The sequence below is a fragment of the Macrobrachium nipponense genome, chromosome 17, assembly GCF_015104395.2.
Source record: "Macrobrachium nipponense isolate FS-2020 chromosome 17, ASM1510439v2, whole genome shotgun sequence".
Classification (NCBI taxonomy): Eukaryota; Metazoa; Arthropoda; class Malacostraca; order Decapoda; family Palaemonidae; genus Macrobrachium; species Macrobrachium nipponense.
The window spans coordinates 58,826,087-58,850,607 of record NC_087210.1 but is presented as its reverse complement, the minus strand read 5'-3'; positions in this window follow the sequence as shown (position 1 = coordinate 58,850,607).

The following is a 24,521-nucleotide window of genomic DNA, read 5'->3' as shown; positions in this document are numbered from 1 at the left end:
AAATCTAAATATTGTCCTAGAGACTTCCAATTTCTTTCAAAATTAAGACAAATGATTTAATATTACTATACTGTAAGAGTATTAGCTTACAATTGTAGTTTTCGACCATATCTGACTAGTTAAAGTTGACCGAATGTCGAATTTTTTTATATATTTTTTTTAAAGGCAATTATTTCGGAAATTAGGAAAGCTACAACCTTCAAATATTTTTCGTTTTATTCTACATGAAATTGCGCACATTTTCATATATAAAACTCTATGAAATGCCTGCCTAATATGAAATGGAGCAAATATTCCGAGAATGGGACGTACGCATTTCGGAGATTTGTGGCGGAGAATCCGCGCACGGAGGGAAGGAAAGTTTTTTTTTTTTAAATTCACCATAAATCTAAATATTGTGCTAGAGACTTCGAATTTATTTCAAGATGAAGATAAATGACTGAATATTACTAGACTGTAAGAGTTTTAGCTTAAAATTGCGTTTTTTGACCATTTCGGTAGAGTCAAAGTTGACCGAACGTGTTTTTTTTTCTATTTATCATGATTTATATGCAAATATTTCGAAAATGAGAAACGCTACAACCTTCAATTATTTATTGTTGTATTCTAAATGAAATTGCGTACATTTTCATATATAAAACTTTATGTAACGGCTAATTTAAAATGGTGCAAACATTACCACAATCGCACGTATGATTTTTTCGGAAGAGTTACCGCACGGACGTTAAGAAAATGTTATTTTTTTCATAAATTCACCATAAATCAAAATATTTTGCTAGAGACTCCCAATTTGTTGCAAAATGAAGGTAAATGATTGAATATTACTAGAATATAAGCGTTTTAGCTTACAATTGCGTTTTTTGACCATGTCGGTAGAGTCAAAGTTGACCAAAGGTTGAAAATTTGTCACTTATAATTTTTTATATGAAAATATTTCAAAATTGATAAAAGCTACAACCATGGGTTGTTTTTAATTGTATTGTGCATGAAATTGCACACATTTCCATATATAAAACTTTATGTAACGGCTAATTTTAAAATGGTGCAAACATTACCACAATCGCATGTATGATTTTTTTCGGAAGAGTTACCGCGCGGACGTAAGGAAAAAGTTTTTTCATAAATTCACCATAAATCGAAATATTGTGCTAGAGACTTCCAATTAGTTGCAAAATTAAGGTAAATGATTGAATATTACTAAAATATAAGAGTTTTAGCTTACAATTGCGTTTTTCGACCATTTCGATAGAGTCAAAGTTGACTGAAGGTTGAAATTTTGGCACTTATCGTTATTTAAATGAAAATATTTCAAAATTAATAAAAGCTACAATCATGAGTACTTTTTTGTTGTATTCTACTACATAAAAATGCGCACGTTTTCATATATAATACTCCATGTAACAGGTAATTTAAAACGGTACAAAAATTATGTCAAAGTGACAAAATAATTTCCGAGATGTGTCACAGATACTTTTTAGTGCGGCAAGAAAGAAATTTGCGCTTGCGCGCCTGCGTAACGATTGTAAATAAAACAACACCTTGATCCGTGAACTCCCAGCATCCCCCAAGGCGCGTGATTCAAGAGTTTTCAGCTGGTAGGCCTAAAAGTATTTTTCCGCAAATTTTTAAAAAAACTTTTGTATGTAGACGTAAAATACGTCCAGTCGGCACCCGAGAGACAAAAAATGTTGACGTAAAATACGTCCAGTCGGCGTTTAAGGGTTAATATGCAAAAATATTGAGAATTCTCTTTTTAGGAACATATGCAAATAAATGTATGTGATCAGCACAACAAAAATTTACATTGTACAATTGTGATATAACACTTGGGAGTAAAATGTAGTATAAGTAACATGAATGTATCGTGAATGAAAGAGAAATAGGAGTAACTTTAATAACTGAAAGAAAATACCCTAATGTAATGAAAACTGGGCTTGTTACTACTTATTATAAAATAAATTACTGAATGATGAAAAATAACATTAACGTAAAACTTGATTGAAATATTTTCAGATAAAACATTCCAATAATTTAACCAGTTAAAATACTTAAGACTCAGAGGTCTGGAAAATCTAAGCCCCCTTAATAATAACCAGTTAAAATGAAACTGTAAAGCCTTTATTAATCCTCAAAAAACTAGTATGATCTTTTTGTGTACTACTTCTATTCAGCTGATTTTTCCACACAATTCTTCTTGTTATGAAAAGTGTTCAAAGATGGATAAAATTATTTTTTCACATTTAATTTATCTAATTTGGGGATATACAGCACAACAATTGCTGTAGAGTATTTGGTTTGCTGTAATACTAGACAGTTTAGTACATAGTATTAGGCTGTGCATTATAAGGTTTGGCAAATAGGAAACCATAGCATGAAGTTATATACAACTAGGTATGTCTGGTATAATAATTATGAATTTACCTAGGTATACAAGTACGAGTCAGCTAGGCCATCTTTGTATTTAGTTTGTATCCAATTGTATCACATGCCTTCAACATACAAATAATACATAGTGTTTTTTCTGTATTTTAAAAATTGACAGTATATGTTTTGGAGAGAGATACAGCCAGCTTCTGTTTTCATTTTATAGTTTTTTGCTTATTTTTATGAATAATTCACATGCATATGATTTACAAATTACTTAAATGCTGAATTGAAAATCCGTTTTCATCAAGTGATGAAAATGTTGCATTCTAGTCTATTTTCCATTCGTGGTGAAAGTTTTATGATTTGGAATGAAAAAGACGGCAATTTTATGATGTATATGATTCAGAGATACCCTTCTTCTGTTGTTGACAATTTTTTTCCACAGTACAGTAGTATTAAACTGCTGTTACAAGATTTTGAAGCGTCTTCAGTGCAAGTAATTTTGAAACATCCCTGGTTCATGGAATTATTCTGCCGATTTGATAGGCTACATTGTTCTTCTAGTTTGTTGAAATGGTCTATTGATTTGTTCACACTGTTTCTGGGTCCTTTATATGTTATGGTAGTTATAAATACTGTACAGCTATGCTCAGATGTGATGCTACATGACTGCATAAGATTTCGTTCAAAATTCACTAACTGGCAACCTAAAATGCTCCATATTTATCTGTTATTTCAATGCAAAAAACATGAGTATTACATACAATTGGCCATAATATGTATCATAAGAGTGAATTTGTCATATATTTTAAAACTAAGAAAATGGCATGTGTATCCAAATTTCAGAAGAAACACAAAACATTTTCAAAACTTTCGTTCACTCATCGCTGATGCATTTGACCAAAACAAAATAGTCATCAAACCCTAGTTCAAATGTTAAATAAAAAAAATTCTCATAACATTACTATTGCTTCCAAAGCAAGTATAAAATTTGAAATACGTAGCCCTATTTGATTGCTTTTACACCTCAATGGTGAAAAATGTAAATACGTATGTATAATAGTATATACTAAAGTAGAATGCACCCACTGATATCAACGTGAGAGTGGAGCATGTGTGAGGCAACCATTAGAGTGGCGGTACAACAAGAACCACCTGGTGAAACATAGGTCTACAATGAATAGCAACAATGAAATTATCTTGAAAACATTTATTTTATATTTGTTAGAGGAATATTTGGATTTTCATACAAAATTATTTGTTATATTTTGTAAATACTTCAAAAATGATGGCTTACTAACAAGTATTCGCCTATGCAATTATGCTTTTGTCAAAGCAAGATTTTGTTCCTAAGCCTAGGTGTGATAGATTTCTTTACTTACACTTAGCATTCACATCTTTATATTAAAAATTTTTTGCCAAATGCAAATGAGGTTATCTACACATTCTTGCACTTCAAAGTTACCTTATGAAAGAATAAATTGTACACCAAAAGCGAGCAGAAGTACTTTTCTGATAAATAATATTTTAAGCCAGTTAAAAAACAAAGTTCCATAAGCCATGATATTCATACAAATAATGTTTCAATTAATAGCCATCTTCTCCTTATAATCAAAATCATCATCTTTTATTCCTCAAGTAACAGGTTATCTCTACAAATAAATTCATTAGTAACAGAGATTACATATCAGAAGGCTAAAATTTTTTTTTAGCCTACAAATTATTTTGCAACATCCAGTCAGCTTAAACACAGCCTAAAACTTCAACATTCAAAGAAAACTTCTTGTAATTCATATTCCTAGTTTGAAAATGTTATGATGTCTTTGAGCTTATTAGATCCACTGTTATAATGTCAATGATGGCACAGCTAACTTTATCACACCGTACTTTGATCTTAGCTATGTAAAAAATAACCAGTTCAAATCACGTATTATGCATTTATACCAATGCATAAAAAGAATCATACAGGCAGTCCCTGGTTATCGGCGGAGGTTCCATTCTCAATAGAGTGCTGATAAGTGAAAACTGCCATTAACTGAAGCTACGTAGTTTATGGTGCTTATAGCGCCGATGTCCGATAAATGGTGCATTCTTTTAGGTACGTTATGGCGCCAAAAAATGCCAATTTTCTGGCGCTACACAAGCCCCATAAAACCGGATCGCCATTATCCGAGTCCACCAATAACCAGGACTGCCTGTATTTATATAATCATAAGCATTAGATTTGAGCATCATTGTACTATCAGCAAAAAAAACTGAAGATACAGTTTTCATTAGCTTTTGTTCATTGGATTTCCCATTTGTTTTTTACTGAAAAGACATAATCTCACTAAATTTACCCTAAAATACGAAAATACATACAATGCAAATTATAAATAAGTTGAAACTGCAAAACAAAAACGTTTGCATACTTTAAAACACGATATATGTCCAAAGTAATGGAATTTCTCAGATGGATTCATTCATAGAGATCTGGAAAATAGAGGGGGTAATAAAGAGTTGTGCTACTCCATATCATGACAACAATATTTACTCATTTTTCTTGCTGAACAGGATCTTTTGCATCATCACAAGCGGTAATGGTCATTATTTTAGTTTCTATAAATTTGTGTGTGTATTCCTAAGCATCTAAAGTTGGCTGGCGTAGCTGGCATCAATGGTGGTCAAGGTTGTGATGGGTAAGGTAGGGTTAACAAATCTAGTAAATCGGCAAGAGCTTTTTCTATGATGTGAGGAGGTGCCCGAGAACTTTGGCAGGAAAGCTCAAGTCACTGGATACTGGCTTGCGTAAGAGCTTTCACACTAATGGTATAATGCTGACATGGATCGAATGCCAGTAGTTATTTACAAAGCTACTGACAATAAAAGGAAATCTTTATCAAGGTTAAAGTAGCCTGTCAACTCGAAGATTGTCTGACAATGCTCCCATTACAAGCCGTTCAGAGTTAGCCTACCCAGCTAACATGGCTGCATTACTTTGCCATGAGACTGAAAGGTATCTCAATACATCAGCATTTTTTTTGCACGATATAAAACTTTCATTGCCTCTGCAATAGATATCAAGTTATTTGTAGCAATAGATATTTTTACTTTACGCAGCTTTTTTCATGAATAATTTGTGGATGAAAATTGATTTTCAAAAGTAGAGACTATATGAAGAGACCAAGAGTGACCATAGCCTGTGGTTGAAATTTTCCGCTTCTTTTAAGTCTTTGATTGTTACAGCAACTGTCAAATGAAATCAAGATTAGGGTATGAATTTCTTGGAGAATTAACTTGAATACTAAGGCCCCTTCAAATTTTATCTTGGCAACCATATCACACAGTTTTCCAGGAATCTGTGCACCGACTCACCGCTCATTCCTCTGCCACCACCAACACTGTCATTCTCTCTCTCTCCACTTCTAGAGCATACTTTAAAAATATATTATCACTCAATCGCTCAAAGTAAATATATGAATTAAGTACGTAGCTACAAATAAGCCTATGCTTTTATTTATGCAGATTTTCCTCTCTCTGCTTCCAAGACATTTTTTAAAAATATATTATCACAGTTTCTCAAAGTAAATGTAATGACTTAAGTATCTATATAGATAGGCCTCATGGTTTCTACTGGTTATTGCCCGGTTGCCTAAATGTTACCATTTTTTCTCATTATTTAAGATTGTTTCCACTTACTCATGAATTTTGCCATTTTAGTGACATAACATCCCTCATGAGAAATGTTTCATGGTAGGTTTTAAAGAAGGATGATCGATATTCTACTCTCTGAACTGACGTTACCATAACCAACTTTAATGAATAATATAGCAGTTGTTATGCATTCAGCTATAAATGGTTATAGGACTTTTACAGAATCTTTATGGTTTAAAGTTACTGGAAATCTAGAAAGCAACAAACACAAGGACTTTGAAGCCCAGCCCCTATTCTAGAGTTTCTAGGTGTGGTATTGTCAAGCAATACGTGTCAAAAGATTTCATAAAACTATCTTCAATGTTCTTGTCAATAGTACAGTAATTTCATACATTTTGGGTTGCTGCACTCCCACCTATTAGTAATATCAGGTACCTAACTACTGCATTATGCTATCAAGGAAGACTTGCATATTTGACTGTGTGATATTTTCAAAAGACAGGTTAACATAATGTAAAAATCCTTTGCAAATGAAGATACATCGTATGATTCCAAGTCTGCTATTCATACGAGGAATTTTGCATGTTGGGAACTTGGATATTATGAGAATTGATAGGATGTATTGTTGAAGAGATAAAACAGTAATTGAATGTAAAAAACAAACTTGTAGCAATTACTTTTAAAAATAGCAAGGAAATATAAGTTGTTAGGGAAAACTTTTCCTAAGAAGGCAATTATTAAAAATAAGCCTGCTGCCATTATAGTACGTAATCAGAAAATTACTTCAGTAAGCCATTGCTACGACAGATTTTACTTTATTGGGTCACTCATTATTATCTATTTTTTTTTTTCTATAAAATGATGTTGGCATATTCATGTTGCTTTTGCCATTCGGTTGTTAGTTTCTTACACAAATCTTGTTTAATTTTTAGTTTTCTGCCAAATTGTTTTTTGTAAATCTTAAATATACTAATATGTGTGTGTATATTATATATGTATAGGCCTTCTTATCACCTTTTTAGTTGAACCCCCCCCCCAGTAACCAAATGCCGGCTAGTTAATTTTGTTAAAATTAAAACTACTTTCTTGCTACTCTGATACCTACTATACTGTGTGAAATATTTTGAAAAATGTTGGGATTTTTTAATATGCTTCAATTTTAGAAGTACCCTGTATTACATTCTAGTAGTGTTTGTATTTTGAGAAGCAGTATTGTTAATACCCTCATCTGTCTGAAAAGAAAAGAAAAAGTGTATAGCATTATATATTTAAACTGCGAGTTTATTCACACTATCGTGTAGATTCTTATGATAATCTAATTCATAATTTATTATATACTATATATGTAATGTTATGGTTTTCCTAGTGCCATATTGAATTTGTTTCATGGTAAAGTTCTCTGCTATACAATTTTATGACTTGTAATTGTATAAGTTACAACAAATACAGTAATATTCATTTATCAGTAGTGAAGTTACAGAATTTTATCATATTAACTGGTATATAGTAACTATAGTGGAATCTGCTAATTTACCTGTTTGGTGTTGAATATGAAATTTTACAAAGTTAAAACTAGTGGAAATTATGAATACTGATGATGAAATGCAGATATCATTTGTTATACATTCCTGCTTTCTCTTATCTTAGTTTTACGGGGTCAGATGAGTACTTTTAAATTTTTTTACAAAACTGACTTCTATGTTCTTGATTATATCAGAATTTGCTCCGAGTAGAGAAAAATAGGTTTATAACAAAAAAGTAGGTTTATAACAAAAAAGTGAGTAGTCTGTTACAGTGGATACTATTTTGGGCCCATTTCTGGTCAGCCATGCAAGAGCTAAATGAATTAGCTCAAATGATCTGGTTAAACTACTTTAAATTAATAATGGGCTCACGTCTAATATATACGTACTGTTACTTGAATCGTGAGAGTTCTGTTATAATGTTTGTTACAACTGTCATAATTATTGTGCACAAGTGGTATAACTTAAACCCTGCCTACATGTACTGCTCTAGTCCTGCCTGCTCTTGGTCCTATCATGGTTACAATATGAGGTACATTTTGTCTCGAGTAGCAGGATTTCTACTACAGTGAATCCCCAATATTCGTGGGGGATGTGTTCCACCCCCCAAAAAAATGCTTAGAACTGCCTATTGATAGTTCAAACATAAGAGAAACCCTCTAAAAATGCTGATACTGAATACTATTTTAAGTTTTATCACAAAAAGTGCATTTAGTCATGAAATTGATACACAAATACATTATTTAGTGAATATATCTCGGAGAAAAATACCGCAAATAGGCTAATTTTCTGCAAATAATGGGTAGATATGTTCCATAGAGAAACCAGCAAATAGCAAAGTCAATGAATCTTGAGAACGCGGATAAAGGGGGTTCACTGTAATGTTATTTGACATTGCTTTACAAGTGACTCCACATAGGATATTGTTTGTTGTAGCCACAGAATTTGTAGATTGAAGTGTTTTTGAGGTGTTAAGAATTGACTCCACACTTTGGCACCTTGCTAAAATAGCCTATCCACCTAATAAGTCTTGTGGTCTTTCAGAATTTTAGTTTCATCCTTATATGAGACTTAATTTATTTCTTTGGATTATAGTTTTTGTCTTATGTATGCTTTCATAATAATGTGTGAGAGAAATATCTTATTTCACAAGTCAATTTTATTTCAAGTGGCAATGTGTGGACTCCCAAAACATTTTGTCAGAAACTTAAACTTTCTTTTTTTTCAGCTTACCTACAGAGCATACATAATTATTGTATTCTAATTGATTATCCATAGTATTCACATTATCTGATGTTCGACATCTTTCAACACAACTGGACCCCCCAAGGGACCAAAGATATATAATTACATAAATTTGATAAAAATTGAAAAAACCACTCTCCAATGGTTGGTAATGCTGTGCAAGCCTAAGGTAATGTTTGTAATACTGTGTACTCTCATAAACAGACTGAGAAAAGTTTGGAAGGGTGGGAAGGCCGGGTAGGATTAGAGGGAGGGGGGAGACAATGCTATGCAGGCAGAGAAACTTTCTTTACAGGCATACACAAGTAGAGACAGGTTTCTAGGGCCAGGTTGACCAGGGAAGCAGTTTCCTGGTAGGGAAGGGGGTGAGAAGGCTGTGTGGGATAGTTGGAGAGAGGTAGGCAGGTATTTGACTTCTTTAGAGCTTTTATGTTTTATGCTTATGTTTTTTCACATTTTATTAAAGGATGTCATTAGAGAGAGATAGAGAGAGAAACAACCGATACTGCAAAAGTTACAACCTATAACATGCACACTCCTTTCCCTTTTTTATGCTGTTGTATTTTTTATTTTTATTTCCCTATTTTATGCTGTTGTAATTTTTATTTTTACTTTATTTTCTCATTTTCAATTTGTTTTATCATAATTTTTAGCACATAAAATTATGGGAAACCAATAGAAATCAGTGTAAAAGAGACTGAGAAATGCATTCAATATCCCATAGCATGTGTATTTAATATAAAAAACACACTTTTCCCTTTTTTCTATTCTACACTTTTCTCATTTTATTTTTACTGTACTTTCTAATCTTTATGTGTTTTGCCATAATTTTCACTGCATGATGAAATAACAATAAAAATCACAATGCAAAGGAAACAGAAAAAGCTCAATTGATATCCCCTAGCATATGTGTATGCATATAGCATGTGCACACTTACTCCGTCCCTTTGATGAGAAAGGGAAGATGTGTTATATCTATGATATAACACCTCTATGATAAAATTCGTAACAAAATTTGCATTATAACTAATTAATATTTTACTGTGGAGGGGTGTCATATCCCTTGTGGGGAGATGCTCTGTGCATAGATATGACGTCACCATAACATAAAATTGATATATTTCAAATATTTTTTTATCAAAATTCTTGTACATATACTGGAAACTTCACCTCATCAATCAGGTTTGTTGTATGCTTTTTTTTTCACCCTTTGAAGCTTTTAACCATTGAATGGAATCATTATATTTCAGATGAAATATACAAATACCAACTGTAATAAAATATTCTCTTGTGTACTGTTATGTGGTAACCATATTAGAGGCAACAACAACAACAAAAACTGAATGATGATGCCACCATTGATGAAATGCCATATGTACATAGATGTAAATACTTGCAGTTTCCATGATAAGACAAACTGAGAAATCAGTGATCATAATAAAACCAGATTAATGATCCTTTTTAAATAATGTTTCTTAAAAACAATATACATACTGAAAGAGCCCAGTCTACAGCACAATATGAATGATGCAGTACTCTGTGCAGTCCAAGGTAGTAGTTGGAAAAGTTTGATTGGAAAGAGGACCACTGCCCCAGTTCCTTTAGGGGACTAGGAGCCATCTGTGTAGATCAGAGTAACTACCTAAAAAGGACTTAACATCTCAGACCAGGTTGTCAAAGACTTTTTGCTTGTACAGACCAGAACGAGAAGGAAGTGTCCAAGAATATTATCTCCTTTTGGCTACTTGAAGTAATCAAGTAAGCCTACAGTTGTTCTTCACATTCAGATGCCAATACAGAGCATGCAAAGGCACATGATGTTAGGTGTCTAGGTCCTTCATCTCTTTAAGAAAGAACTTGACAGTTTAAAGGATTTTAAAGGCTGGTACATGGTTTCGCCAAACCACCTTCACATCCTTCTATCTGTGGGACGTTTGTTGCCCATAGGTCCTTGGACCCTTTCCTTGGGTCCAGTGCTGACTGCTCAACAAGTTGTGTAGCTCATCCAGTGCCCCTAGTAGGACAGTTTGTATCTTTCCTAAGTTGTTGGCTTTGAAAGTGAATGGGATGACTGGTCTTCTTCCTTTCTCTTTCTGTTTCTCTACTGGAACTGGTCAGATACAGGTGAGAGCCCCCCAATCCATTGGTTTTCTCATTGTTCCTACACAATACAAATTATATATGGAAGCAAGTCACTTTCGCTTTCTTACAAAGGGAGAGAGGAAATGGCAACAAACAAGGTTGGTGGCTAACATAAGTTTTGTTGTATCTGACAATTTACAGGTTCTTTATATTCCTACAAGACAGAATGTAACAGGATTTCACATTGTCTATTAACCCAGATGTCTGGCTGCTGAGTAACCTTTTACTTAACATATCAGAGGCATATGACTCCTTCCTATGTCCTTCTTTAGCCAGGAATTGAGCCCAGTTGTGCAGAACCTCCAGTTGGTCCTGAGGCTTTTACCATCCTCCCTCCAAGAGTAAGTCTCCCTGATATTAAGACCAAAGGTTTGTTCTGTGTATGAACAAATGATAAATTTTAAATAAATTTGTATTTTTCATAACTAACAAACTACAGTTTTAACATATATGGCCCATTTCAACCCACCTGTCATTTAGTTACTTGTGCTGAAGGAAGCTGATGTGTTGTAGCTGGGATGGGTTCAGGCAGGTCAGCTGTACACTCCTTTCTGCAATCTTGGCTAGCTCCTGTTGCCACCAAAATCCTTGTACTTTTTTTTAAGCAGACACTTGAGCATTTTCCTTTCGTTAAGACTGGTTTGCTACATAGATATGAAAAAAACAAATTGACTAATAATTTGTCATTCTACCATGTGTGATTATTTTAATCCTCCCAAGGCTTAGTATAAACAAGAATTCTTGAGAACAAGATATCACACACACTATAAATGTTATAGCTGAGAGTCAACCCACAACTGAATTTTTTGTTAAAGCAAATACGTATGATATTGTATTACATAAAAACTCTAAACAGTAGGTAATACTTTTTCTTTTACAATTCAACAATGTTAATCTGCATATTTTGAATGTCATCTGACCCTAAAAAAACTAGTGCCTTATAAGGTAAATGAAACTATTATTTCTTTGCTTTAAGAGTGATATACATATGCCATATATTAAGTGATTTTAATAGTTTTAACAACATTGGATTTTATGTTCACTACACAAATAATTTTGAACTCTTTGATTTCTATTTTTGTGTTACACTACAAAAAGGAAAAGGCTGAGAAAGTGTGTTAAGAACTTTTTAAAAAGCTCACATTTTCTGGTTTACAAAAGAATTGGGCCATAAATTGTTGCATTATTTCAGCAATGGAAAGAAATTCACTGATTTGTATTGGTAAAATAATACTTGTACTAATTTTAGTGTTTACTTTGCCCATGGGGAGAATGTCACTCTAATTTCTTTTTTAGAGATATAGTACATACTGTAATCTAAATTTTGTCCATAAACTGGAAAAATGACAGATGTTCATTGCTCCACTGTTAGCCAAACTACTTTACATAATTTCTATATTAGCCACCCAGCTGCTGGATGAAAGATGAGAATTATTTACTGTTGTAATGACCAAGAATTAGAGCATATGCTACCTTCAAATAAAATGAGAATCAAATTAAGTACTCTTGTTTAAATTTCCAAAGAAAAGTGTAATGAGAGAGAAAAAGAACACCTTACAAGAAAATGGCCATTTTTAGTGTTGAATTCACACATTTTCTATTCCTTTATACTACAACAAATTGAAGTTATGGTAAAGGAAAAGTGTTTGTAGCCTTGTAATTCATATTAGTTTTTTCGTAGTAATCTGTACGTATTTTCACTAGGTACATAAAGGTAAGAGGGAATACCCTAACAAGGTAGGTGATTGGTGGTTAAGGGAGGGTGATCTATTTCTGATCAATTGTGGGGGCGAGTGGTGTATTGCCCCTTACTAAGAAGCCATCGCAAAGTACTTTTTCTTCAACCTTGGAAAAAAATAGGGAGGTTGAGGATAAAAACATAATAAAAGGCTCAGATTCAAGAACAAATACAAATCATTCTTTAAAAATTTCTTGTTCCTACAGAATACAAATCTGCTTTTCTTAAACGACTCATTCCTTGGGCTGGAGGTCACCTGAATCAACTGACTGGAAGTTGCAAACCAGCTCAAAAGAGTCATGATCCCAGTCATGAGTGGGCAAAGTTAACAATAACTCATGTGACCTACTCAATCTGGCATAGGGATGAGAGTGCAGTAGCTTCCTAACCCTTAGTGAGGGTTACACTAGTTGGAAAGTAGCTATGCCTGGCTAATAATAAAAAAAGATAGCTTAAAAGTATATAGCTCTAGTGCTAAACCCCCCTTGTTAAAAGGGGAAAAGCAGAGGCAGATGCATCTCAAAGACACAGCTGTAATACTGAATGCCTGATTGTGTATGCAATTACCTGTATCTTGGTCCAATCCAGCAGGTACTCGGCTGAAGTTGCTGGTCCACATAAGAGAAGGAAGGAAAAAGGAAGAAAAACAATCATTCTCCAATTAACCACTTATACAAAGCCAGGTACTTGGGTGAGATGCTGGTCTGTCTGAATAGAGCAGGGTGCTTTCACAAGCTGTTGTGCAGCCACCACAGATCTCAGAGAGAAGGTGTCCAGGGACTCATTGGCATTACACTTCAGTGGAATGAGGTGAAAGTAGTCTGGCTTTCATAGACACCCATCCAATTACCTAAATTACTGAGTAAGCTCCTTTGAAAGGTCCAAGTTAGGGTGCATAAAACAAATCGCATCCAACTTGGAAGTACAAAGCTTACAAGAACATGACTGCTTAAAGTTACTCATGAGCAAGGAAAAAAACTGATGAAGAGATACCCGTGCCCTTCAGTCTGACTTCCTGGCTTATCGATGAACATTACGTGGTGCACAGTAGACGTTACTAAAAGAATGTTTGCAGCGTCCCTTCAGCCCTTAGCTGCACCCACTTTTTAGCCTTGTACTTATCTCAGTTCCCATTTCCTTTCTTCAAACTTTATATCCAAATGCAATACTCAATTCCCTCTTTTCACTCTCTTTATGTGCTGAATGGGCAAAAGTGCCCCCAGTGCTTTGCTTTGTAGGAAATTGGTCATGAATGCTAAATCTGAATGTCAAGGAAGAATGATAGCCCTTGACTGCAAAGACTGAGAAGCTCTTATCTCAGTGAAAGTAAGCTATGAAATCTGCGAAGGAGTTCTCACTGAAAAAGATTCCTTTAACGTGTATCAACTACAGAAGAATGGCAGAGGTACCTAGACATCTATTGAAAGAAAAGCCTCTCTTGCAGGATGCTGGATATCCTCCCCATGTGAAGCTGGAGAGGGTGAACTGTCTGGTGGTACCTTTGAATGTGGCATACAAAGGATTAAACAGGTTTTGAGAGGAAGGGTCTTTCTCGCACTTTTTCGTTTTCAAAGATTTCATGGGATGGAACATTAGGGTCTTCAAAGGTCAAAATGATAATATTAGCAATGGATGTCTTTTTCACTTTCCATACTGTCAATGGGCTCATTTCAAGGATTTCACTTTAGGTGAACTCATATAAACCTTTGTCAAAAATGACACCACGGCCATAACTAAAATTCAGGAGTGGGATGATTTCTTCAATCATATCATGCCCAAAAGAATTCATTACAGACAGCATTTGTGCTTCTGTTTTTGATTTAGCATGTACAGCAGACCCCCGTATTCGCGTTCACGGACTCACATATTCGCGGAATTCTCTGGACCATATCAACCCATTAGTATTCGCAGGAAATTAGCGTATTCGCTGTATTTTTCTACTAGAAATATCCACAAATTCCTGGGTTTTTTTATCAATTTCATCATAAAATGCACTTTTTGTGATAAAACTATTAAAAAACCAGGTATAAACATTTTTAGTGGGGTTCTCTTGAGTTTCAACTAACAAAATAGGCAGTTTTAAGCATTTTTATGGGGGTTTCAACTATTCTCGGATTCTAGATATTCACGGTGGGGTCTGGTACGCATCCCCCGCAAATACGGTGGGAACACTGTACCTTTTCCAAATCTAGATATATTTCCACTCTTTATTCCCCCCCACCTTTTTCTGAAGGTACTTGCAGAACTTATAATAATTGTAAGTTTCCTCCTTAGCTGTAGCAACTAATCACATTGGAGGTTTGGGAGTTCTGGATGGAGTATTACTCTGTGTTTTCTGGCAGGTATCTTGAACCCACTCAGATGGCACATATCTATCAAAATTTTTAGGTACTTTATCTATCAAAGCTCCTTTTATAACAGACTAATTTATTTGCACTGTATTGATATTACTACTAGCCTTTATGGCATCTTCATATTTATCAAAAGTAACCCATGCTTCTCATTTTAACGTGACTTCTAGGATATTCATCAGTATTTCAATTATGCTTCCAAAGGAATGGAAAGTTGTCAAATTGTAGGATCATAGTTAGCCACTTGTTTAAAATTAGGATAATTGCCCATTCACTGTGAGACAGTTGTTCTATGGTTAAAACATATACATCGGTGCGTGAAAATGACAGTTACTTCAACACAGACCTGTACTATTTATCATTTCAGCGACAGTGTCGTCTGTGATACGACTTAAGAAAATTCTTTAATTATGGCAGAAGTATGGGTTGCTAAGTAGTTTTCAGACAGATTGAATTGCTTTATATAAGTCACACCCATGCTTATGAAATGTGAAATTCAAGTGTTATTCAGACAGAAATGGGGAAAATATCACTGACGATATTTTAGTAAATAAAAAAACTAAAGGATACATATCCAGATACTACACAGGAAACTGCCATCCAGAAAATAAACAAACATCATTTTTAGTGCATGCCAGGATGATATTCCCAAGCATTTGAGGAGATATCGCCACACTGAACTTTAGGTCGCTATAAGATCTCCCCATCACTAAATATGATATTGTGGCGGTTAGTCTATCGGCAAGAGATATAGATTGCCTCATAAAGGTGTCTGATTTCTTGCTATAAAGTGTTATTAATGCCAGCAGTTCCCTAAATTTATCCCTGCCCATCCTCAAATAATCATACCAATCACATCACCTGGGACATTTGAGTTCATTTATGAGAGATGCATGAGGTAACTCATTTCTTTTAGCAACCAGTCTTTTATCCAATATCTCTTTCAATTCTTAGCATGGTTCTTCTTTGTGAAGCAAACTACTTATAGCACAAATTGCCATAGTTTCCAGTTTGCTGATGGAAAGTACCTCGGCCATTACTCTAGCACGTCAAAAAAGCAAATGAGCAATTTACACAGACCTGGTCGTAACGTCTGTGTCCGTCATTTCTTTTGACGTGACTTGGGAAAAATCTGAGCATGAATGACCCGCCTAAGTCCTTTGTCAACAGTAGTGTTCTTCTTGGATCCTCTGTGCACTGCTCCTTTGTCTGAAAACGAAGGAGCCAGTCGTCCAAATGCAGTGTTATCTTTATTCTTTCTAGATGTAGCCATCCTGCTGGACGTGCTATAACTCTGGTAAATACGTACCTGTGGAGCCGTCGACAGACTGAAACAAAGCACCCGGAACTGGTATACTTGATCCTGGAATAAAAATCTTAGATATTTCCTTGGAATGTGGAAATACACACTCCTCATATTTATGGGGACCTTTCAATCTCCCTGGTGTATTGATGATAAAACGGAGTGATTTTGTCTCCATACAAAACTTTGTCTTCTAAATGAAGACATTTAAGGCTCTTACATCCAGTACTGGTCTCCAACCTCCTGTCGACTTCGACACCACAATCAGTTGATTGTAAAACCCCTCTAAGTTCTCCTCTGTGACTATCTCTATTGCTCTCTGCTCGAGGAGGGAATGTACTTCCTCGGTGAGAGCTGAAAACCTCTTTGAGCCTACAGAGTAGGCAGTCAAGACGATGGGCTTCTTAACTATGGGAGGTTTTTCTTGGAACGGGATTGAACACCCGAATCTGAGCACTTTCGTTACCCATGGTTCTGTACCTCTCTTGCTCCATACTTCCCAAAATAGCTGGAGCTTGGCATCTACTGTGACACAGAGGTCACTTTCACTTTTTGTTGGCAAATCCTGTCGATGTCTTCTTATAGCTCGAGAGCTGAAGCGGGTGTTGGTTCTCGTTCTGGGGTTTGTTTTTTGAATGGTGCTTTTACGCTGCATGGAACGTGGTTATTCAGCAACAGGACTAACGGCTTTACGTGACTTCCGAACCACGTCGAGAGTGAACTTCTATCACCAGAAATACACATCTCACTCCTCAATAGAATGGCCGAGACCCTAAACCGCGACCACCGAGGTGAGAAGCAAACACCACTGAGGCGCTGTTCTGGGTTTGGTCTCTGCTTGCTACCACAAAAGGGAGAGGGCTGCAAAGGTGACAACATTTTAGCACTGGCAGCAGAAGCAGCTTCTTTAGGGCATCTCATGGATTGAGCCAACAAGTCATGTGTGGACTTCTGAAGACCTGTCACTATGTCACTGACAACTGACCCAAGGGAAAAGGGAGTCCTTTACTAAAGGTGAAAAAAGAAGTGCTGACTTCTGAACCATAGTACAGTACAGCCCCTGTATTTGTGGAGGATGGGTACCAGACCCCACGTGAATAAGCTAAAATCTGTGAATGCTTGAAACCCCTCTAACAATGCTTAGAACTGCTTATGTATTTTGATATTTAAAACACACTAAGACCTTCTAAAAATGCTTGTACCTGAGTTTTTTAATAGTTTTATCACAAAAAGTGCATTTAGTCACAAAAGTGATATGAAAATATAGTAATCTGTGACTATTTCAGTGAAAAATACTGGGAATAGGTGAATTTCCTGTGAAAATGGGTATACGTATACGGTCCATCAAAAACTTCACCAATAGGCGAGTCCACGAATAGCAAGGGTCACTTGTAACTACCTTAGTGATGTAGGAACACCAAAGTTCCCTCTTTTTCAACACCTCCATAGTATGAAGGGAAGCTATTTCTCCTGATGCATCCCCTACTCCTTTCTCTACACAAAATAGGACATCTATCAGGTCTGAACCTATCTCTGAAGGAAAGGCGAGATAATCCTGAATCCTCTTAGCCATTGATCCTACCTACTAATCCATAAACTGATTACGTACTTCCAAAATCTTGAAAGTATTCTTCATAAAACGATCCAACTCTGCTGAACAAAACATTACCTACACAGCGGAGAATGCCGCCCTTCAGACCGAATGTATGAGACTTGAGAAGTCCCCTAGAGAGGAGACGGAGGGAGCTTCTCCAGTCACATAACATACATACCTCCTAGACAGAAGGTGAAAAGGCGGATAGCTAAAGCAAGCCTTCCCTTTCTCTCTCTCGTGTCTGCTAGCCAAGTATAAACTTCTCTAAGAGCCTTCTATACTGAAGTTGAAATACCATCGTTGAAGCTGGAGAGCAAGAGCTGCTGGAGAGAAAAAGGTAGGGTATGTGCGCAGCAAAAACTTGAGTTATGCTGCATAAGCTATAGAAAGTGCATCCTCTTCTGGCACTTTATCCTCTACCTACTCTGCTGGTGACACCCAAGATAGGGATAGATCCTTAGTGGGTTTCTTTAAATATCCTAAGATATCATCCAACTTCTGCTGGACAGGATATATGAACTGGGGGACAATGCTCAGGTGAGAACCTCGCTGGGCTATTCCAAAAATGACACGAAGGTATAGCTTCTTTAACCTTCTTACACTCGACCGCTGGCGCCACAAAAACATCAGCGGCAGGCCTTTTCAATGGTCTAGACAAACCACTATAGCGCCAGTGGTGCCTCCTTCCTGGGCTAGAAGCCTCAGAACTAGAGGAAAGATGGTGCACTTCTGGAAAGACATCTTTCTTAAGGTTGTCTGCCATCATCAACTGGAATTTGGCAACAGGTGAGACTGAGGGGCTGACTGCCCTCGCTGGGCTATCCCAAAAATGACAGGTGCGCTTCTAGAACAGCTGCCCTAGTAGGCACCGATGAGCGCTTATATATGAACTGGGGGACAGTGCTCAGGTGAGAACCTCGCTGGGCTATCCCAAAAATGACACGAAGGTATAGCTTCTTTAACCTTCTTACATTCGACCGCTGGCGCCACAAAAACATCAGCAGCAGGCCTTTTCAATGGTCTAGACAAATCACTATAGTGCCAGTGGTGCCTCCTTCCCGGGCTAGAAGCCTCAGAACTAGAGAGAGGAAAGATGGTGCACTTCTACAAAGACGTCTCTCTTAAGGTTGTCTGCCGTCATCAACTGGAATTTGGCAACAGGTGAGACTGAGGGGCTGACTGTCCGTGGGTAGCCCCTACTGACCTCCCTTGGGCTTCCAGTATGGTTTCTCCCTGGTACAGGTGAGTATGCAAGGGACCTTTGCTTAGGAGAATCAGCAGGACAGACAGCCAACTGCTCCTCTTGCACTTCACTTTTGCATTCCATAAGCACTTTCACTGATTGACCTAACTGAGACACTGTATTAAACAAAAATTCGAACTATGTACTGTCGAATTAACTCTCCAAAGAGGGAATGGTTTTTGGGTCAAGAACCTGGGAGCTGGGACCAAGATTAAAAGGAATAGTAAAGGGCTGGGAATTGGACAAATAGTGGAAAGAGACAACAGGAACTTCAATTGACCTATCTGATTCCTGACTATCAATCTGTCTTGCTTAATACTTGCCTTCCTCTGTCTATCCCTTGCTAATTTAGATAGATGAGAAGTTAAAAGTCTTCCACTGCTTGATATCATCCTTTACATTCCATACAAGTCCTATCTGCAGAGCAATTTTGCCCTCTACGGTTAACACAAATTGTGTGTCATATTTACCACAGAGAGAGAGAGAGAGAGAGAGAGAGAGAGAGAGAGAGAGAGAGAGAGAGAGAGAGAGAGAGAGAGAGAGAATTATGTAAAAATCATTGATGCTAATCTAGCAACACTCTCCCTCCTGTCACATTACTTGACATATTTGACAGCTCTGGACTTCAAGCTTCTGGTGGAGTTAAAAAGAAAGATGAGGGAAAGAATTCTTTATATGTATAATTTTGTCATTACAGTTATATTACTATTATCATTATTATTATTATTTGAAAATATTGATAAACATATAGAAGATGTACAGGCAGTCCCCAGGTTACGACAGGGGTTCCGTTCTTGAGAAAATTGTCATAAGCTGGAACATCGTCAAAAATCCTAAGAAATCCTTACTTTTAAGGCTTTGGGTGGATTAAAAACTATGTAAACTGCATTTTTATTGCATTTTTCATCAAAAAAAACCTTCAAATATTGATTATTTTGCAATATTGGTGTCATATTTCTTCTGGCAGATCAGCGTTGTAGGCGGCGTAACCCTGGAACATGCGTCGTAACCCTGGAAACAATTTCTGATGAATATAATTGAAAAGCGCCTTAACCTCGGAACGTCGTAAGCCGAACCCGTCATAACCTGGGGACTGCCTACTGTAAAAATGATCTCATCTCAGTAAGAGAGAGAGAGATACAAGAAGTTGTTCTTACTTAAAAGTGAAATGAAAAGGTTACTTCTTTAAAATACTATCACATAGTTACTTCTTTAAAATACTATCACATACAAAATTTGTAATTAGTATATTATAATTATTTGAAAATACGTATTAATAAACATACATGTATCATAAGAATTCTCTCGTCTCAGTAAGTGAGAGAGAGAGAGAGAGAGAGAGAGAGAGAGAGAGAGAGAGAGAGAGAGAGAGAGAGAGAGAGAGAGAGAGAGAGAGAGAGAGAGAGAGAGAGAGAGAGAGAGAGAGAAATTATTATTTTTATTATTCAATATCATTCATATTCAATTTACAATTGAAAGCTTGAAAATTTATAAATTCCATAAAAAATTAAACACACTTTTGCAGGGTTCCTCTAGGATTAAAAAATGTTGTGTTTGCGTGTCCTTAAAATGCTCGGACATGATAATTAGGTTCCAATGAAAAATTTACGCAACTTGAATCACTTAAGATTTAGGTTTCAGGCAGTCCCCAGTTATCGGCGGGGGTTCCGTTCCCAGGGGTGTGCTGATAAGCGAAAACTGCCACTAACCGGAACTCAGTGATTTATGGCACCGATAACCGGAACTCGTCCCGTTATGGCACCATAAATTGCCGATTTTATGGTGCTAGACAACATAAAACCGGATCGCCGATAACTGGGGACTGCCTGTAGTATTACTGTAATATCAATTCACTAAAAAAAATACTATGTATAGTGAATTAATAAGATTTTAGTTTATGAATGAAAAAATTATGTAAGAATGGAGGAATTTCCATTCTACCCAGCATCTTTCTTTTTAGATCAAGGTACTTAGCTGAGGTCCAGAGCTGTCAAATATGCCAAGTAATGTGACAGGAGAGGGAGCGAGTTGCCGTGTTGGCGACTAGCATTCACATAATTTCCCTCTCTCTCTCTCTCTTTTACAGAGATGAGAGAATTTTTATGGTACATGTATATTTATGAATATTATCAAATAATAATAATAATAATAATAATAATAACAATAATAATAATAATAATAATAATAATATACAACTTAATCACAAAATTCATGTGATAGTATTTTAAATACAATAATTTTTCCAATTCATTCTTTTAATAATGATAACTCTCTCTCTCTCTCTAAGATACGTATGTACTTATGTCATGGTGGTAACTCTTTCCCTCTGTTTTGGCTGGAAGTGTTAGAAGTTTAAGACCAAAGGTTTGTTCTGCATATGAACAAATTGTAGGTTTAAAGGTATGTTTGCCATACAAGACGACCCCCAATTTATTAAATTACATAACTCAATCAGATGATGTAAGTTATTTGTTCATAAATAAAAGCAATAATTGGAATTATCGCACCAAAAATGTGTAAAATCAGTATCTTCAAGATTTTGTAATTTTGGCAAAACTAACTATTTCAAAAAAGGGATTTTGACGTAGGAAAAATCTATTTCTGGGCGAGGAAGCCGTGTCGCCCAGTGAAATGTGTCCTCTTTAGCACCATTTCTAGTAAAATATTGCTATGATACCAGAGAACTGCTAAATTGGACATGTCAGAAGTCTCTGACTCGCTCACCTAAATAAAAGGTGTCGGTATAGAACTGGGGCGAGTGTTAAACACTACCACAGCAACCCCTCCAATTAGCCTTTTCCTCATCTTTTGTATTTCCCTAGGAAAAATATATGGTAAACAACACGACAAATGCTCAACACCTGTGATGTCACTATCGCACTATCGATGGAGTAATACCCATTGGAAGCCGATCTCCATGGATGTATTCCCTTAAAATTGGTACAAATCCCGATATTAAGAATAACTGGGAAACTATCGATAACACAATACACTTTAGTTTGATTATAAAGTACTACCAAGGAAATATTGTCCTTAAGTAAACAATTTCTCGTAAGTCAAACATAACCAGGAACTACGAATTTTGGAGGCAAAAGAATGTCTATAACTGGCAAAATCACACATTTACTTCATTTAATTTACTACATTTATAAATAAAGAAACTGCAATTTTTAAAGCCAACTTTGATCATTTACGAAAGAAATGTATGAATTAAGTTCCATTCGCCAATTGGAGACATGATGATAAATGAACTCAGCTGATTATTTTAAGAATGTAAACAAAACCAGAATGCAAATAGCAGATCACTCTGCTCATATTATAATTCAATAATATGGAAATAATACATGCAATATTAGATACTGTAAAACAACAGTTTTATTAAAATGATCATTACTCTCAGTACACAAATATTATTTGACTTTTGCTAATAGTAAATACATGCCAGTGTAGCAACCTAACTAGGGAATCTCTCTCTCTCTCTCTCTTCAAGCAAGTTTAATACTTAAGATGATGCTCCATCCTCCACTAAGAAATTCCGGGTTTTAGAATTACGAATGAAGTCAGCATAAACCTGTACCGACATAAAAAACAGAATCTAGAAATAGCTGATTGCCAACGTCATGTTTTGGAGGCAAAAGCACTGTCTGAAACTGGTAAAAGCATGCATGTACTTCATTTAATTTACTATGTTTATAAATAAAGTAGCTGCAATTTTTAAATCCAACTTTGATATTTTAAGAAAGAAACTTATATCTGAATTAAGTTCCATTCAGCAACTAAAACGAAATCAGATATTTTACAAATGTAAACAATACCAGAATGTAAATGTCTGTACATAATAATAATACAATAATACGGTAATAATACTTGCAATATGATTAGATACAGTAAAACAGGTTCTTATTGTTAAACCCTGTCAATTCTCAATGGTGGCTTCCAAGAGTAAAAAACAAAATACATTTTTACTCATTCCTCATGGACATCTGAAGAAAGAATCTAAGTAAATTAAAGCTGCAGGTTATAGCTGAGGCTGAATAAAATGAATAACAGAGTAGGCGAAAGTGATGTTCGAAACGGGCAAAATGAAGTATTTATGATAAAACAAAGTTTTATGAATACTTACCTGGCAGTTATATATATAATAGCTATAGTCTCTATCGGTCCGGCAGATTTTTCAAAACTCGCAGCAACCGCCGAGTGGTAGGTGTCCGGTTAGGTGGTTAACAACCCTTACAGGGTGGTACTTGGAACCATTCCCATTTTCTAATCCTCAGATCATCTCTTGCCCGACCTGTCTCCTGAGGGGAGGTGGGTGGGCCTTAAAATATATATATAACTGCCAGGTAAGTATTCATAAAACTTTGTTTTATCATAAATACTTCATTTTTATGAATAGAACTTACCTGGCAGTTATATATATATAGCTGATTCACACATTTGGAGGTGGGTGAAAGACAGCCAACACCGTTGGGGAAACAACTAAAAGTTGTAGGTAATAACCTTGATTCCTTACCTGCTAAGGTAGCTGACTTCAAAAGTTCCTGCCTCTTGAGTCGCTTTCACTTGGGAGCGCCAGCCAGGATGAGACCTGCTATGCTGAAACCATTCAATAGTCTGTCAAACGGGGCGAGACCAACAACGTGACTAGACTTCTGCACTACCTATTCCCATTTTAATCATCTGCAACCTTACTCAACCTAACCACCTAACCTTGCAGACTAGATGTTTTTCCTATCTAGCTAGACTGAGGGTGCTGTCTCAACCAGACCACTCCTCAGACAACCATAAAAAACACAAACCCCAAATAAAGGTATGTCATACTAAAGTTAAGGTTGAGGGGAGGTAGTAACTCCTTCACCCAATAACGAAGACGTAGCTACGTATGGGCCCAAAGAGTAACACTTCTCGTAATCTACTCTTACCTCTCTGAGGTAATGAGAAGCGAATACAGAGTTGCTCCTCCAAAATGTCGAGTCCATTATTTGTCTAACTGACATGTTCTGGTATGCCAATGACGTTGAAGTAGCCCTCACCTCATGGGCCTTCACTTTTAAGAGACCGAAGTTCTCCTCCTCACATAAGAGGTGAGCTTCTCTAATTGTTTCCCTCAAGAAGAATGACAATGCATTCTTTGAGAGGGGCCTTTGAGGATCTTTAATGGAACACCATAAAGCACTGGATGGTCCTCTTAAATTCTTGGTCCGTGACAAATATGTCCTGAGAGCTCTAACTGGGCAGAGGAGTCTCTCCTCCTCTTGACCCACTAAGTTTGTGAGGTTAGGAACCTCAAACGTCCTCGGCCAGGGTTTGGATGGGTTCTCATTCTTAGCGAGGAAGTCGAGCCTTAAAGAACATACAGCTCCGTCTTGACTCAAGCCTACC